Source organism: Cucumis melo, chromosome 5, assembly GCF_025177605.1.
Source record: "Cucumis melo cultivar AY chromosome 5, USDA_Cmelo_AY_1.0, whole genome shotgun sequence".
Lineage (NCBI taxonomy): Eukaryota > Viridiplantae > Streptophyta > Magnoliopsida > Cucurbitales > Cucurbitaceae > Cucumis > Cucumis melo.
This window is the reverse complement of record NC_066861.1, coordinates 19,381,073-19,398,511: the sequence shown is the minus strand read 5'-3', so window position 1 is coordinate 19,398,511 and position 17,439 is coordinate 19,381,073. Positions and strand designations below refer to the sequence as shown.

The following is a 17,439-nucleotide window of genomic DNA, read 5'->3' as shown; positions in this document are numbered from 1 at the left end:
TTATTCAATAACAAAGTTTTAGTGGCACAAGTAATTTTTGCTAGTAAAAGATGGTTTATAGCAACATAAAAAAAAATTGTAACAGAATATTACTATTAGCAACGCGTTTTTAATTCGCGCCACTAAAAGAATTAGTAACACACAATAATAATGTCACTAAACATTAAATACTTTTAGTGGCGAAAATTTCTTCTTCATTGTAGTCTTCTTCTCTCCCCCTCTCTCTAATAGAGCTTTCAGTCACCGGAAGTAGTACGAAGTTCAGTAATGTTTGAATCGAAGCTACTGCTCTCCCGCCATGTCTCAAGGCAGCCCCATGGGCACTTGCTACCATCGATTGGGCAAAAAATCTACCTCTTCTCTGCAGTGGAACTGGAATGGAATAAGACGACTCTACTTCTGAACTTTTAAGGGACAGTTTCCAACTCTTCACCATTTCTACTTCTGAAGCTGAAGGTTAACATCATCCCCACCCCTGATTACTGAATGTTAATTCCATTTTCTCTTACTTTTTGTTTGTCTTACTCTTTTGTCCTCTGTTTGGTTTATTTTATAGTGATTATTTGTTCAACTCTTGCTAATCGGCAAGTCTTGCATTAGAAATTCATGCCTTCTTCTCAGATTTGTGGTACAAACTTTTGATTTCGGCTGTCATTTTTATTTGATTGGAGCTATATGGATAGTTACGAATATAAAAGAATCAGATCATTTATATTGTTACAAAATTTTGAATAGGTAGTCTTTGTTTACCCACCACCCACTCTCTTTTAAATTTGAATTGGTTTTGGTACTTTGACGAATCTATATGATTTGCTTTCTTATGCAACCAAACATTTGGGACTAGTAAAGTTGAAACATGTAATTTGTCCCACCTTTTAAAATTGAATAAAGTTTCATATATAATATTTGCATCTAGTAAATCTAAAGTAGAGGTGACAACTGAACTTTTATTATCTCTTGAAAATGGATTTTTTTTTTAATGAATGGCCAAAATATGTGGATGCTTTTAATATCTAATTCTTGATTTCTTTTGACTCTTGAAAATTTTATGATATTTGGCATCTTTAATTTTCTGTCTAAAGGTAAAATTATGTTTTCTACATTGTCCAGAAATTTAGGAAATGTCCATTCAGCCATGTTTGGTCTAGTTAACTGGTTTAGGCAGTTTCTAGTTGCTATTATTATGAATGATTGGCAAGAGAGTTTGGTTCTATGCCTTGGCTTTAATGTTTCTCTATCGTATGAATATGTAAAAACAATAGTCATGAGTTGGCCTTATGGTAAATAGGGAGTATAACATTGCTTTGTCTCATAATTTCATTGAAATATGTTATTTAACTTCATTCTTTTAACCTTATTTTGAATGCAATGTTGATAATTTGTGATTTCAGAGAAGGCTCGATGACATACAAGCAATTTATGCAAGAACTTGAAGATGAGATACTGCCTGCTGAAGCTTAGCGCATGTATGTTCTAAATGTTCTTTTCATTTCTTTGATCTAATTGTATGGGTTTTGTTCTTTTTAGTTTTGTTGAACTTCATTTTTTATTTTACATATAAAAAATACAAGTCAGAGTATATTACAACACAGAAACAAAGCCTTTTTTTTTTCACAAAAATGAAGAATGGTACTTCTTGTCTTTTACATCTGGATTTTTTTTCCTTTTTGCTATTCCCCCTAATTCAATTTCTTTTGCCTATTTAGGTTGAGAGACAAATATCATCCAACCAAGTGTTGCACAGTTATAGTTGATTGATTTTGAGGTTGATACCGGATCGTTGTAGGAATGTAACCTTTTGATGTAACTTCGTACTTATAACTTTAGAACTAACTTTATACATCCATTTACTACTTAATTGTAACTTCATACTTGTAACTTAGATTGACATTACTGTAACTCTTTATGAAATTATCGAAGTTTCTTGATATATTTCTTATGATAAAGTTGGTGTTATCGCATGTTACCTAGTGACAGTTCCTAAGATTATTATATTTGACATTTTATAACAAGTTTATATAGTAAATTGAATATTATTTTTTATATAATAAAATACTTTTAAAAGCATTGGTTTCTTTTTAAAAAAATGTAGGAAATTTTAGTGGCACACTGCAAAACGTCGTAAAAGATATTTGTAACGGTACTAAATTAACCTTTAGCAATAACATTACTTCACTAAAACATCATCTTTAGTGGTGAGTGCAATACGTCACTATAAAAAATAATTAGTGACATAACATACGTTACTATAAAAAATAATTAGTGACATAACATACGACGTTACTAAAAGTAAGCTTTTAGTAACGCAGAAACGTCACTAAAAAGTATATCTTTTGCGACACTTAATTGCTGCATCGCTAAAACTTTTAGCGACGTGGATTTAGCGACAATCCTAGCGACGAATGGCTTTGCGTCGCTAATACTTTCAGCAACGTGTTTTTGCGTTTTAGTGATGTTTTTGGTGCGCCACTAAAAATGCAAATTCTTGTAGTGGCTTTTTAGAGTTTAGGGAATTCATAACGTTTCATTTCAAAGTTCAAAAGGGGGAAATGATGAGCCGGCTCGGAAGTCCAAACGATGGTGTCAGACGTCCCATCACTTTAAAATGTAATCATTTTGACCCACGCACAATAACCATCATTTAAACCATAGTTAGTCCCTTTAAAAACCCTCTTAAAACCTTCATTTTCTTCTTTACCTAATTCACCGATTAAATGAGCTTAGAGCTTTCCATTATTTTCGAGCAATCTTCCAGCAAGATTCAAGTGCAATTTCTTTTCATCTTTCGATGTGTTCTTTAAATCTCTCCCTATTTGAAATGGCTGAATGAAAAACCAACACCATAAAAAGGTATCTGACCTGAAACCCTAGTCGTTCCCACAATCCCAGAGATCAAGCACGCCTTGATGGACTTGTATCAGAGCATGCTTGACCTAGTCACATCCTTGCATTTAAAGAATCTGAAGGAACCCATGGGGGATCAGTTGACTTAGACTGAGTTTCAACGCGAGGAGAAGATTGTGAGAAGGGGCAGGGTAGTGCATCAAAGCAGACATTGCTGATTAAAGGATAAGATTTAGATGATGAAGATCTGGATGATGAAGATTTGGTTGCCGTGTTGGAAATGGTTAAATTGCGAAAGAATGAGAAGGATGAACAAAGAGAAAAAGAAAAAAAAAAGGAAATTAAGAAAGAAAGGATTGAGGAAGAAGAGTGTGAAGGTTGCAAGAAACACGACGAGGAAGATATGTAAAAGAGGGAGAAGTCAAAGAAACAAGGTGAAAAACAAAGAAGGAACCTCCACTTTTATCGTCGAAACGGACTTTGAGAGGGTCACGAGGAAGGCTCAAGAGAAAAAGGAGAAGGTGGTGTTAGACCTCATTCGCATCAAAATCAAAGCACATGGCGACAAAGCCCTCACAAAAACGAAAAAGGAGGTAAAATTGAGTCGGCGAGGAAAGCTCCTCAATAAAATTGAGAAAATCCCTCTCTCTACGGAGAAGGGCAATGTGAAGAAAACTCAAATCAAAGAGTTGGTTGAGAATTTTGACAGGGAGTTGAATGAATTAAGCCCTCTAGAGGACGCAATGGTGTTGCCTTAAAAGAAAACAAAAAAGGTGAAGGTTAAGAAAAGCATTTTGGAAAGGCAATTCGTCAAGAAGCGAGAAGAAAAAGAGAAGAAGAAATGTCCCAAGACTCATGTGACCCTAGAAGAAGGGCGATAAGAATGAGCCCTTATCCTCTACAAATATAAGTAAATACTTCAAGATTGAGAAGGGACTACTTCCTTGTAAAGAGGTCTGCCAAGTTTTTGGGATCACCCATCCGCGCATTCAAGTGGCAGAAGGTATTTGAAGGGGTGTTTAAGTTAAAGGTGGATATAGTAAATCTGTTCTACAAAGGATTTATCAATGACAAAGAGAACTATGTAGTGGTAAAGCATGAAAAAGTATACTTTGGGCCAGAGGAAATCAGTACGTTCTATAAATTGGATGGTAACACGATTGGGCAAGTTATTTTCAAGAACCCAATGCATGAGGACATGAGAGACGCATTGAAGACAATAGCAAGGTCGGGGACTCAGTGGGATATAACATTAACCCAAAAACTTCAATTTTTCTACAGAACCTCAACACAAATGCCCCTGCTTGGCTATTCTTTGTGAAGAAGAAATTGATGCCTACGCGCCATGACAATACGATCTCCTTGAACAAGCAGATGTTACATTATTGTATTATGGAAGAGATCCTTGTCATCATAAGTGGAATCATTTGTGAGCACATCCATGATGTAATTCGATACATGCACAGCAAAAAAAAAAAAAAAAGGATAAAAAATTATTCTAATTGCATCTAACTAATTAGAGATTAACATGCAACAACTACCCTAATTTAAACGAAATTAGAGTTAATCGGAAATATACATTTGAAAATTTTTCGCTTCTCGTAATCTCCTCAGAAACTCGAAGCAAGGACCATCATTAGATTTGATCAGCTATTTTTTAGACTTAGAACCGGATTGTAGGACTCGTTAAGTGAAGGAAAATGAGGAAGAGATGGAAAATGGAAGGTGGGATATTTTAAGGTTGAGAGTTTTTAGAAGAAAGGAAAAACGAAATATTTTTTAATTCAAAATTAAAAATGGCCGAAAGTTTTTTAAATTTGAAAAATGACCTATTTATAAGCAAATTACATGCGAAAATGCATCTAATTTGTTCATAAAAACTCAACACCTAATATTCTACTAACAATTAGTGGAACTTAGTGGGTTAGGTGCTTAAATCTCATGTAGCCACCTATCTCACTAAATGTTAGTGGGATTATTCAACAAAATGTTGGATTTTCCCACTAACTTTAGTCCAAGGGTAATATGGTCATTTGACCATTCAAGTCAAAGTCAAACTTTGACTTTTGCAAATTAAAAGTTAAAATTTTGACTTTTTACCATTTTATACTTCTCGACTAATTTCAAACTCTCGAGCATGAAACCGAATTCATTTTTTTGAAATTCAAATCACATTTAAATATAAAGCGGGTTAAAGTTTGACTTTTTAAAGTGAAAAGTTAACATTTTGACTTTTTACAACTTTGACCATTTCCATCAATTCCGAGCTTCTGAATATGAATCCATATTCATATTTTTATTATTTAAATTACATTTAAATATACAGCTCTATCTTAAACTTATAACCAATGATTATATTATATATATTTGTCGGTTTCTCGCTCTTTACCTAATTCAAACAATTCAAATTATTCAAACAATTCAAATTATTCCAACATATTATTATAAGTTAATTCCATATTAGCTAGTAGTGGAACCTAATGGACCTATAGATTATGAACTCTAACGATTCGAGGTTCACTAGCTAAGCCCTTTTACACCAAGCTAATCAACATTTGTTAACTAAATGGTCATTCCACTATAGTATCGTAGTTGCACTCCCCTCACTATAGATATATTTGTGTCCATCTGATATAACCATGATCTTGTTCCTTAAGTCCAGAAACTACATCTTGTTCCCTAAGTTCCAATGATTCATTATTGAATAATTGGTTTTTGGTCCAATCTATAAATTGAATCCCTCTTGGGCCAATGAGAGGTTAGGGCCCCTTGTTCATGTCTTAGATTCAGTTCTTAAGAGAACAACCTATCTACTAACCTTAAAATGGGTAGAAGTGAATTCTGTCTTGCACCTTATGATTCTAGCCATCTACTTGACTTACCCCTGAAATGAGAGGCTTATTAGGCCAACACTGATGAGTTGCCCTCGCCTATGCACATCTAAAGATAATTCTTTTTTAACAGAAGTTCATAGTTAGCTCAGAATAAAGATTAAGTTACCTAGGTCATAAAAAAAACGAAATAGTCAGTTTTATACAGTCAACGATGTTATAACTTAAAAGTGACTATTTCTTGGTTTTAATCTCTACATGAACGATTGAGGATCACACTGTTTGTACAAACTACAAAGCGGGCCACATCCATAGTGTTCCCAAAATAAGGCACCCAACCTTATTCATACACTATAGACCGTGTGGACTACATACTCGAACTTGATCCACGTTTATGTCTCTATATAAAGTTCAAGTGTACACTAGATAGCCAAGTGTACACTAGATAGCCTCGGGACCTTAGTTTATTGGATTCAAAATTATAGTATTTTATTTTCACTAATGAGTTCTCAATAACTACTTTATTGAATATAATATAAATTTAAATTTAAACTACAAAGTACGAGTTTTAGACATAAATTCCAACAATCCACCCGTGGGTCAGACATTCATGCGGTGCAAGGCCATTTCCATATCTGATTAAACAGTTGTGATCGCAAGCAGTTCTCATCTTGAAGAGCCTCCCTAAGACTGTGGTGAAAGATAGACTTTGAATGATGACAAGTATAAACCGCATGATTAACCTCCACAAAAATAAAGCTAAAGATAAATGCCTCAAAACTAAAAGGATGAAAACATTTATTGAGGATAAGGAAATGAAGGTTAAAGATGAAGATGATGAAGAAGAAAGTGAGGTAGAAAAACAAACCCCACTTGCTTGCAAAAGGAAGATCAAGTACAAGGCGTCTGTGTCCAAGACGTGAGAGAAAAGACCTAGAGCCAAGGAGTTTAAGGACCCCCTTCCTTTGGCTATAATCACCCTATTAGCCCAAACCACAAAACCACGCCTTCTTAATCACCCACAAAAATGCCTAAAAAGACACCTCCATCCAATTAAGTACACCACCGCCCTCCCCAAAAATCTAAACTAATAAATTCCTTTTTAAGTCCAAAACGTTAAGCCCTTCCTCCCAAATCCAAAATACTACTTCCTTGCAACAAGAGGAAAATTCTCAATCTCTTGTCCCAACTTTGCCTGACAAAACCACAATGTTACCTGATGATGATGAGCCCCTACCTAATCAAGGGGATGTTGAGTTATCCCAAGATGACTTCGAAGATTCTTTTTGCGATCCTCCAACCTCATCTAAAAAAGATGCGACCTTAGTCCCTGTTAGGTCGCCAACCAAAAAGGTCTTGGAGGAGATTACTGATGACTCATTCCTTAAAAGAAATCAAATCGCCTCTGAGGTAGCAGGCAAGACACGTGCTCCTTTGCCACCTAAGCAAACAAGTAATCAAAAAAACACAGAGGGAGAAAGCAATGATGAAGATAGATACTTCAAATTTATATATGATGAAGATAGATACTTCAAATTTATAGGAGACACATTTGGAAAACCTATTATGGATGGATTTGATGATATTCGTAAACCAAGAACATGCATTGAGAAATAAGAAGCAGCTTCAAGACTTAGAGTTAAAGATTGACAATTGTGATCAATATCATCGAACACAACAAGACTAGCTCGCTTTGGATGTTGCACTTCTCAAAACCCAAAACGAAGCGATGTAAACACCAATCCAAGCGTTGAATAGTTTGATTATGCAAGCATCATAGTGGGTTGATACACAATACAAGTCATTGATGAATTATATCAATGGGGCCATTATGAGTCTTGTGCCTATGCCCATCTTTTTGAAGCCATCCAATTGAGCAATACTTAGAGGATCAAATACAAGAGATTGAACCAATCGCATAAAATCAACATAAATAAAACACCAACACAAGTTCAACTCCATGAATAAATTTCTCCAAAAATCTTGTGTGAAAAATTTGGAACGTCTAGTAGGTCATCTTTACCTCTCATCCAAATCTGCAAGCAAACCAATGGCACTAAGGAAAGTTGCATCCAGAGCTACTATCACAAACAACACTTACATTAGACTTGTTGCCCAGAGTCGCTCAAAGATTAGCATGCAAGATCAAGAACAAAGTTTTGTCCTCACAAAGAAAAGTTGGGAACAACTGATGGAATCTCTTAAAGATGGGATCATCATTAGAGAAAGAATCAATCCTTGAAGTAGTAACTGTCATGATGGCTGATGTAACACTCGAAGCTGCCATGACAGAAAGGGAGAGAAAAATTAATCTCCCGATGAAAGCTGTTGAGGAACGAGACCACGAAATCATAGCTTTGAAAGAGTAAATGCAAACTCATGAAAGTGCTGAGTCGAGTCAAACTCTTGTTGCCAAAGTCAATGACAAAAGAAAGAATGTGGTGCAAGAAAACCAACTACAACAAGAATCATCTTCTGTTGCTTCCCTCTCAGTTGAGCACTATAGAATATGATCACGAACTCTATTAGAGCTTAGTATGGAGGATCGCCATAAAATTCTTTCATGTACTCTAAGTCATACACCAAAAGAATCGACAGCTTGAGAATGTCATTTAGGTACCAAATACCAAAATTTCAGCAATTCGATGGAAAGAGAAACCTGAAGTAGAACATCGCCCACTTCAGCGAAACATGTGAGAATGTAGGATTAAGAGGAGATCAACTAGTTAGGCACTTCATTCGAAGCTTGAAAAAAAATGCTTTCAAGTGATATACCGATCTGGAGCCAAAAGTCATTGATAGTTGGGAACAACTAGAAAAAGAGTTCTTAAATTGCTTCTACAATACCAAACGCACCATAAGCATGATGGAGCTTACAAAAACTACAACGAAAGAGAGGGCTAGTCATTAACTACATCAACCGATGGAGAGCTCTGAGTCTCGATTGCAAGGATTGGTTCACTAAATTATTGGCTATAGAAATGTGCACTCAAGGTTTGCATTGAGAGCTTCTTTACATTTTGTAGGGAATAAAACCCCATACATGACATGGAGTTGAGCATCGCTAATAGGGAAACTAAAGATTTCCTAATCTTTAAAGTAAAAAAGGGGAAGAAAGAAATCAAAGGCACTGAAGAGATTGAAGAAAGTGTCATAAAAAAATCTATGGTCATCTAGACGACCCTACTGAAATTTTCTTCCAAAGAAAATGAGACCAAAACTAAGAAGAGAGATGAAAAAGAGAAGCATCGTTCAACTCTTTAAGAAAGACAGGAAAACATGTATCCATTTCCTAACTCTCATGTTGCAAACATGTTAGAGCAGCTACTAGAAAAACAACTTATCAGTTGACAAAATGCAAACGACTAGAATAAATAGGAAAAGTAGATGATCGTAACTACTGGAAGTATCATCGGGTCATTAGTCACCCTGTTCAAACTATTTCGTCTTAAAGGAGATAATTCTAAAGTTGACTAGTGAAAAGAAGATCGAGTTGGATATTGATGAAGTAGCTTAGACGAATCATGTTGCAGTCAAGATGACTTTAAGTGTTCCACCATCAACACAACTTTTTTATCAAAGGAAAAGCTTCATTCAGTTTAGGACTTTTAAACTAATAGTTGTTTGATTTCTACAAAAGATCATTACGACAGACTCTAAAAACAAAGAAGAGCCTATTGAGGATGATGGCAAAGGATTGATAGTCGGTCGAAAAGAAAGAAAACTAAATTCTATTCAACAGAAGTTGCACTTCCATTAAAAGCATGAAAAAGGAAGCAACCCTCATAAAAAACGGGAAAAAGAAACAAGAAAATGTGGAAGCCTAAGCCTATGCAAAAGGAAGACAATGATCTTCTCTAAACTCAACTGTGGTAACTTTTTCAGAATTTCTCCCAAGAAACTTCCTCGATGATCATTCAGAGGAAGTATTAGAAGTCACTACATATCAAGCCGTCAGCATAGTAGAAGTCGACAACAATTATGCATCTTTTGAAGAAGTTGACAATTCAAATGAAATTAAGAAAAGACTTCTGCCTTTGATCGTATCAAGTCTTTAACTATTCGATCTTCAGTCTTTCAAAGGTTGAGTATGGTCACAAAAGAAGGAGAAAACTAATGTCCATCGTCTGCTTCCACTCGAACTTCTGCTTTCAAAAGACTAAGTATCTCCACATCAAAGAAAGATCGACTTTCAACATTTGCTTTTGATCGTCTAAAGATGACAAGCGATCAACATGAAAGAGAGATGAAAACATTGAAAGCAAAACCATTTGATGAAGAAAGCAATGACAATAAGATTCACAATCGTGTCCCATCACGCACAAGGAAGTTGTCTGTTGACATATATACAGAAGATTCCTTGACGATGAAACTAAGACTTATTTTATTCACCAATTCTACAAATGAAGAAGGTGAAGAAATCTTTGCTAAGAATATGAGCGACTAAATATGCAAAAATCCTTATCACAAGAGTTGAAACTGCATGGTGCTCCTAGCCCACAAGAGCTTAAAAGGTTAATGACAAAAAAACTACGTTATGACTTGATCCCCATATTATAAACGGTACATAAGCAGCTTAAAGGAAACTTTAAGTTCAGTCCAATAAAAAAAACTCAAGTTGAACTACGTTATGACTTGATCCCTATAAGGGTACGTAGGTAACTTGAAATAAATCTTAAGTCTAGTCACACACAAACAAGAGCAGTGTCATGACCACGTAAAGCATGACACTAGAAAATTGATGGTGTTCATTCTCATTAAAGAATATCAACTTAAAGTTGAAAATGTCCTACTAGAGGCAATATAACAAATTAAAGAGGTGTTGCAATAGAAGAAAATGTTGCAAAGTTAGATGCTTATAGAGGCATTACTCCCATGAAGTTCAACACTCCATCTTCAAGTTTAGAAGTTCCTCAACATCAAATTCTAAGGCTTTGTTGATGTTTCTTCAAATTCATGCTCATTCAAATGCAAGACTGGTGACTTCATAAATACTTCATCATCTCTAACTTCAAGGATTGCACTGTTGCTTTTCCATGTTCAAGTTCGAGGGTTGCTTTATTGGTTTTATCTCCAAGCTCAATGGATGATGGTGTAGCTCTGCCTCTGCCTCTCCAAGATGACGATGATGTGCAACTTTACCTCTAGCTCTCCAAGATGATGATGATGGTGCAACTCTGCTTCTGCCTTTTTATGATGACGATAATGGTGATGCTCTGCCTCTGCCTCTCTAAGATGACGACAATGATGCATCTTTGCCTCCACCTCTCCAAGATAACAACGATGGTGCAACTCTGCTTTCGCCTCTCTAAGATAACGATGATGGTGCATCTCTGCATCTCTAAAATGATGACGACAATGCAACTTTGCCTCTGCCTCTCTAAGATGATGGCGATGGAACAGCTCTGCCTCTGCCTCTCCAAGATGACAATGATGGTGCAGCTCTACCTCCCTCTCTCCAAGATGACGATGATGGTGCAACATTGCTTCCCTTTCTAGAGGATGATGACAATGGTATAGCTCTACCTTTGCCTCTTTAAGATGACGATGATGGTGCAGCTCTACCTTTTCCTTTCCAAGATGACGTGGACGATGCAGCTCTACTTTTGCCTCTCTAAGATAACGATGATGGTGCAGCTCCACCTCTCCCTCTCCACGATGATAACGATGGTGTAGTTTTGCCTCTCTCTCTCTGAGATGATGGCGATGGTGTAGCTATGCCTCTGCCTCTCTAAGATGACAATAATAGTGTAACTCTGCCTCTGCCTCTCTAAGATGACAATAATAGTGTAACTCTGCCTCTGCCTCTCTAAGATGATATGGTAGTGCAGCTCAACCTCTGTCTCTCTAAAAAAATGATGGCGATGTAGCTTCACCTCTTGATAACTTGTAGAAATACAAGTTATTATAGCCTTTTAGATAGAATAATAAAGTCAACACATGTAATAAAAGTATCAAAATGTGTAGTTTATATTGAAAATTCACAAGTATTTGGAAATGCATTGTATATAAGCCTTCATATCTGTTTTATCGAGTTTTTAGTGTCTGAACGCAAGAATAGAAATAAAAGAAGAAATTATTGAATCACAGAGGATCTTACACAAGAGCTACACGAGAAGAGCTTGTCTAGCAAGTATAACTTCTAGGTGGGAGCTACATCATCACGCAAAGATGGTTCACTCTAGGACAAAAATGGTAGTTGGAGTTGATGTGACTTGACAAAGGCTGCAATTGACGATGACATGATTAGAAGAATAGAAGTTTCTCTCCAAAAATTGCTTATATAAAGTCTCCTTCTACACCAAGCAAGGGATGTCTGAACGGATCCAAAAGTACCTAAATAGGTCAAACCTTAGAGAAAGAGGCAGAAAGGATTAGCCTTTTCGCCATCTATAAAAGTATTCTTCTTCTTCTTCGACCAATATGTAAGTGAAAACTTATAGATGAGTAAAGAATATGCCATTTTCCATTTCCCTTAACTTTGTAATGTTCATTTCTATACTTTCCATTTTTGTATTTCTTTGCAATGTATTTGTTCATATTGTATAGTGGCTTAAGGCCTACATTCTTTAATTTATTGCATGTGTATACCTTCCCAATCTATCATTTATTCATCTGTCAATGTGTTATTGATAGTTTGGTCTTGTGTTAGTTGAGCTATAGTCATCACTTGGCCAGTGCTTATCACCAACTACCCCAGAGGGCAAGTAGCAAAAATATGGCTAACACACACAAGGAGGAGTTTGGAGACAAACTCCACCTTGGCAAGATAACTTCCATCATTTGTATCCTGAAAGAAGAACAAGTGTGGGTATTAGGCACCGAGAGGTTGTCACCCTTAAAAGAGAAGTTCTATAAGTCTTATAACTGAAACCATCTAGATATATCTTGCTTAACTAATTTTAGTCATTTGCATCCTAAGAGGCGAACAAGTGTGGCATTTAAGACATAGAGAGATGCTCCCCTTAGTCATAAATTAATTATTTGAAACATATCGCATTAAGGCTCTCGCATGGTTAAAACGCCTAGTACGCAGAGAATTTCTCCATTTTCTATTATACAAGTTAGTTTGCAGTTCCATCTCGCCTCTATATTTATCCCCTTTTATAGATTCTCTAGTGTAGATAAGTGGATATAGTTTAAACTTACACTTCATGATACTGTATAGATAATTCTTTTATACTGCCTAAATGAAGAGTGAACCCTAGAACTAATCTTGGATATGAATTCTCTGTGTTCGACCTTGGATTACCTAGGAAACATATTGCTTTGCTTATACTTGGGCAAGCATTAGGAAAACTTGTACTTAACCAGGATTTAGTAATTACATGAGAACACGAGACATAGAGAGCATATCACATGCCATAACCATGTCTTATCGTAGAGCATAGGATACACAACACACTACACTGCATTACGAACTCCCTAAGTCTGAATCTTTCACCTCTGCTTCTCTAAGATGACGATGATGGTGCAGTTTTACCTCTCTAAGATGATGATGATGGTGTAGCTTTGTCTTCGCCTCTCCAAGATGACGATGATGGTGCAGCTCTACTTTCGCCTATCTAAGATGAGGATGATAATGCAACTTTGTCTCTCTAAGATGGCAATGATGGTGCAGCTCTTCCTCTACCTCTCCAAGATGAAGACAACGATGCAACTTTGCCTCTGCCTCTGCCTCTTCAAGATGATGATGATAGTGCAGCTTTGCTTCCGCCTCTCGAAGATGATGATGATGGTATAGCTCTACCTCTGCCTCTTCAAGAAAATGATGACGATGCAACTTGCCTCTCTAAGATGACGATGATGGTGCACCTTTACCTCCCTCTCTCCAAGATGATGATGACGGTGCAACTTTCCCTCCACGGCTCTAAGATGATGGCGATGATGCAACATTGCCTTCGCCTCTCCAAGATGACGACGACAATGCAGGTTTACCTCCACCTCTCCAAGATGATGATGATAGTGCAGCTCTACCTTCACCTCTCCAAAACGAAGATGGTGTAGTTCTGCTTCATCAGAATGACGACAAAGAAAAGGTGTCCAATCGTTGGATCGCTGACGATAGAACAGAACGAAGGTGCCTGATTGTTTCTAGTAGAAGTTGGATTGTTAACAACAGAGTAGAGCGAATGTGCCTCATCGTTCCTACTAGAAGTGGGATCTGATGGCAAAGTAAATACCCAAGCATTCCTAGTAAAAGTTGGATCGTTGACGGTAGAGAAAAATGAAGGTGTTGATGCTCTAAGATGATGGCGATGATGCAACATTGCCTTCGCCTCTCCAAGATGACGACGATAATGCAGGTTTGCCTCCACCTCTCCAAGATGATGATGATAGTGCAGCTCTACCTTCACCTCTCCAAAACGAAGATGGTGTAGTTCTGCTTCATCAGAATGACGACAAAGAAAAGGTGTCCAATCGTTGGATCGCTGCCGATAGAACAGAACGAAGGTGCCTGATTGTTTCTAGTAGAAGTTGGATTGTTAACAACAGAGTAGAGCGAATGTGCCCCATCGTTCCTACTAGAAGTGGGATCTGATGGCAAAGTAAATACCCAAGCATTCCTAGTAAAAGTTGGATCGTTGACGGTAGAGAAAAATGAAGGTGTTGATGCAAAATCTAACTGTAAAGATAATTTATTCACACGAGATTTCTAGATAAATTTGATTTGGGGAGTTAAACTTATGTTTGTGTTGAATTTACGTTAATTTAGTGCAATGTAATTCAATCTCTAGTATTTGATCTTCTGATTCTCTCTCAGTTGGATGTCTACGCTTTGTTTGAAGAAGCGAAACATATGACGTTCGTGAAGCAAGAGCCTTGGAAGAATGAAGAAAGCTTGTATCTTTAAAGGAATTTAAATCTTCAAGGATGGTTAACTTCAGAAGTTAAGGAGTCTTTTAGGTCTTAGGAGAATTCTCTCTAGACCTTCTGAAGTAAAGAATTCCTATCCCCCAAAAATGAAGAGAACTCCTCTATTAATAGAGTTCTCTAGTGGACTTTATGGGCTTGGGCCCACTTGGTCTATGGATCAGACCCATGGGCTCAACCATATAGATTTGGGTCATATTTAGCATTTGGACTAAATTAAACTTATTTCTGGACTCAATTGAAATTTAGCCTAAGTAAATAATATTTAATGAGAACAAAGTAATTAACTTGATGCAACGGTCATAATGAAAACATGTGGCATCATAAGAATTGACCAAATTATGTCTTCAATTTTAATTTTGGACACATGTTAACTTTTAATTAATCTTAAATTCAATTATTTGTATTGTTTAATCATTAATTTAGTAAATGACGTGACAATTTGTGATTAGTCCAAAATTTCTTATTCAACAAATGCTCCCTTTTCGAGATTTATACATGTATATGGGTGGATGAATCATGAAAAAAATAAAGCTGAAGTCAAAAGGCGAGCAATTCCTTTTTTTTTTTTTTTTTTGTTCAATTCAACATATCAGATTAATCAAACTATGAATTTAATGCATGAGTTTGATTTGAATTTGGTCTGAAGGTCCGAATATGGTTTAACCTTAATCGAAGTTTTATCTACAATTTAATTTGCTCTGAGGATAAAAAAATTAAATTTGAGATAAGAATGAGGTTTCGACCATACCCTAATTTGTCTTAAGGATGCACAAAAATTTGACATGAGCAATTTTAATTTTAATTTTGGGATAAATATAAGTCCTCAATCTTGTAATAAAGTTGGATTTATGGCTTCAATTTAAATTTGAGATAAAAGTGTAGGTTATGTGTGCAAGTTAATTTGACTTGGATTTTCAACTTTGGGTGAAATTTGGAATAAAATTTGTGGTACAACTAAATTTTGATTTTAAAATTGGGGATAAAATCTAAATTTTAAAAGATTTGAAGATTTTAATTACATGAAATTTGAGATTTATTCCCAAATAAAGTATTTTAAAATAAAATAAGATAATTGGATTTTTTATTTTATTATTAAAAAAGATTTGATATCATTCCAAATCTTATTATGAATTGAACTTGCTAGCCCACACCTTGATCATTATTTCCTCATCAAGCAAAAGAAAGTAATCCTACGAAGGAAGGTATGGAAAATAAGAACTTCTCCTCTCTCTCTCTCTCTCTCGTTTCTTCTCTTTTTTTTCTCTCTCTTTTTTTTACTTTCTTTATTTTCTTCTTTTCTTTAACTTTCTTTTTTTTATTGTTCAGCTTCGTGACCCCTGCAAAGTAAATGCACGATTGTGAACTTGTTATAGTCGTTTGTATCTATCGTCATCTTAGAATGGCAGAGGATCACATACTAGAGATTGAACCACATCGCATCAAACCAACATAAATACAACACCAATACAAGTTCAACTTCATGAATTAAATTTCTCCGAAAATCTCATGTGAACAAAGTGTAAATATTTTGTCAAATGTTATATTATATTCTTGATGATTTTCCATTAATAATTAATTATTTAATTGAATTCAATTTGATTAATACTATAAGTTACGAGAGAAATATTTATTTAAATGAAATTAATTAATTTGGATTTAAAAGGGGTTATTTTTCAAAAATATAAAAAATTGGCAAAATATTTACACTGAACAATTTTGAAAATGGAAAAAGCCCACAAGCTCACAATGGGAAATACCAAAAATGCCTCAGTCAACACCGGATTAATTAGCCACATGCACGCATGTAATTCTTCTTCTAAACGACGGATAGGAAATGATACATGACCGTGTAGTTCTTTTTAACGATGGAAAAAATGCTTCAAATATAAACAATCGTGTTGACCACCTAAATTGATCAGGTTGACTATGATACGCGATCATTTAGATCATTGTTACACGATCGTGTAATTTATTTTAAAGATGGAAAAAATGCTTTAAATCTAAATGATCGTGTTTACCACCCTATACGATTGCGTTAACTATGGTATGCAATTGTTTAGATAATGTCCACATGTAAGCCCTCGTTCTGCTCTCCTTTATTTTATCTATTTATTTAATATTTCCTGAATGGTTAAAAACAAGTTAGAATATTTTCTTTTATACTCTTTAAGGTTGATTTTCCTTTTAAGGAAAATTTAAAACTGTTTTAGTTGGGTTTAAGTCTTGAATTTTCTTAGTATTTGAAAAGATTTATCTAAAGGGCAAAAGCGAAAATTAAATTTGCAGTGTGGGGCATCATGGTAATTTCTTCTTCCCTTTAGTTGAATGCATGCACCGCCCCCTCTCTCAAGTATCCTTCCGCTGCCACATCTCTCTCTCACTCCTTCACATCGATTCCACCATCAGCCATCCCTTACGACATTTGACTCGTCGACTGACGTAACCCACCCGATGCTGGTGTTTGCGTCTTTCTATTCGTGCATGAGCCACGACATCTTCAATCACGACGTGGCTTGCCGACTCGAAATTAGTTGTCGTTGTACCGCCCAGCCACATTGCGCCGCCCAAATCACCCTATGACGACCCGCACGTCGATGAAGAAACCTAGCTAGTTCATTTTTCACACCAGCCATGCTTCTATGATGCCTCTCCTTCAGCCGCTGTGTATGGTAACTCGTCGGAGATCAATTTAGTCGCTGGTGTCATTCTTCTTTCATATCCATATTTTAGAGTAAGATTCTTGTTGTTTGGGGTTGTCTTTTTAGGTGATTTTGAATACCCAGTAAATTTAGACTTTTGTTTAACATTACCCATACATTTTAATGCTAGATTTGAATATTAAAGGAGTTTGAGTCGTTGTCCAGCGATTCGAAAGCTCAAAATTAGT

At 35.9% G+C, this 17,439-nt stretch overlaps 1 long non-coding RNA gene across 1 annotated transcript; it reads left to right on the top strand.

Annotated features, from left to right (window-relative positions):
• The first annotated feature begins 1,327 nt into the window (after positions 1 to 1,327).
• LOC127149628 (uncharacterized) lies at positions 1,328 to 1,930 on the top strand. Its single transcript, XR_007821324.1, has 2 exons — positions 1,328 to 1,466; positions 1,707 to 1,930. It is a non-coding gene; the product is annotated as an uncharacterized LOC127149628 (long non-coding RNA).
• Positions 1,931 to 17,439: the final 15,509 nt, after the last annotated feature.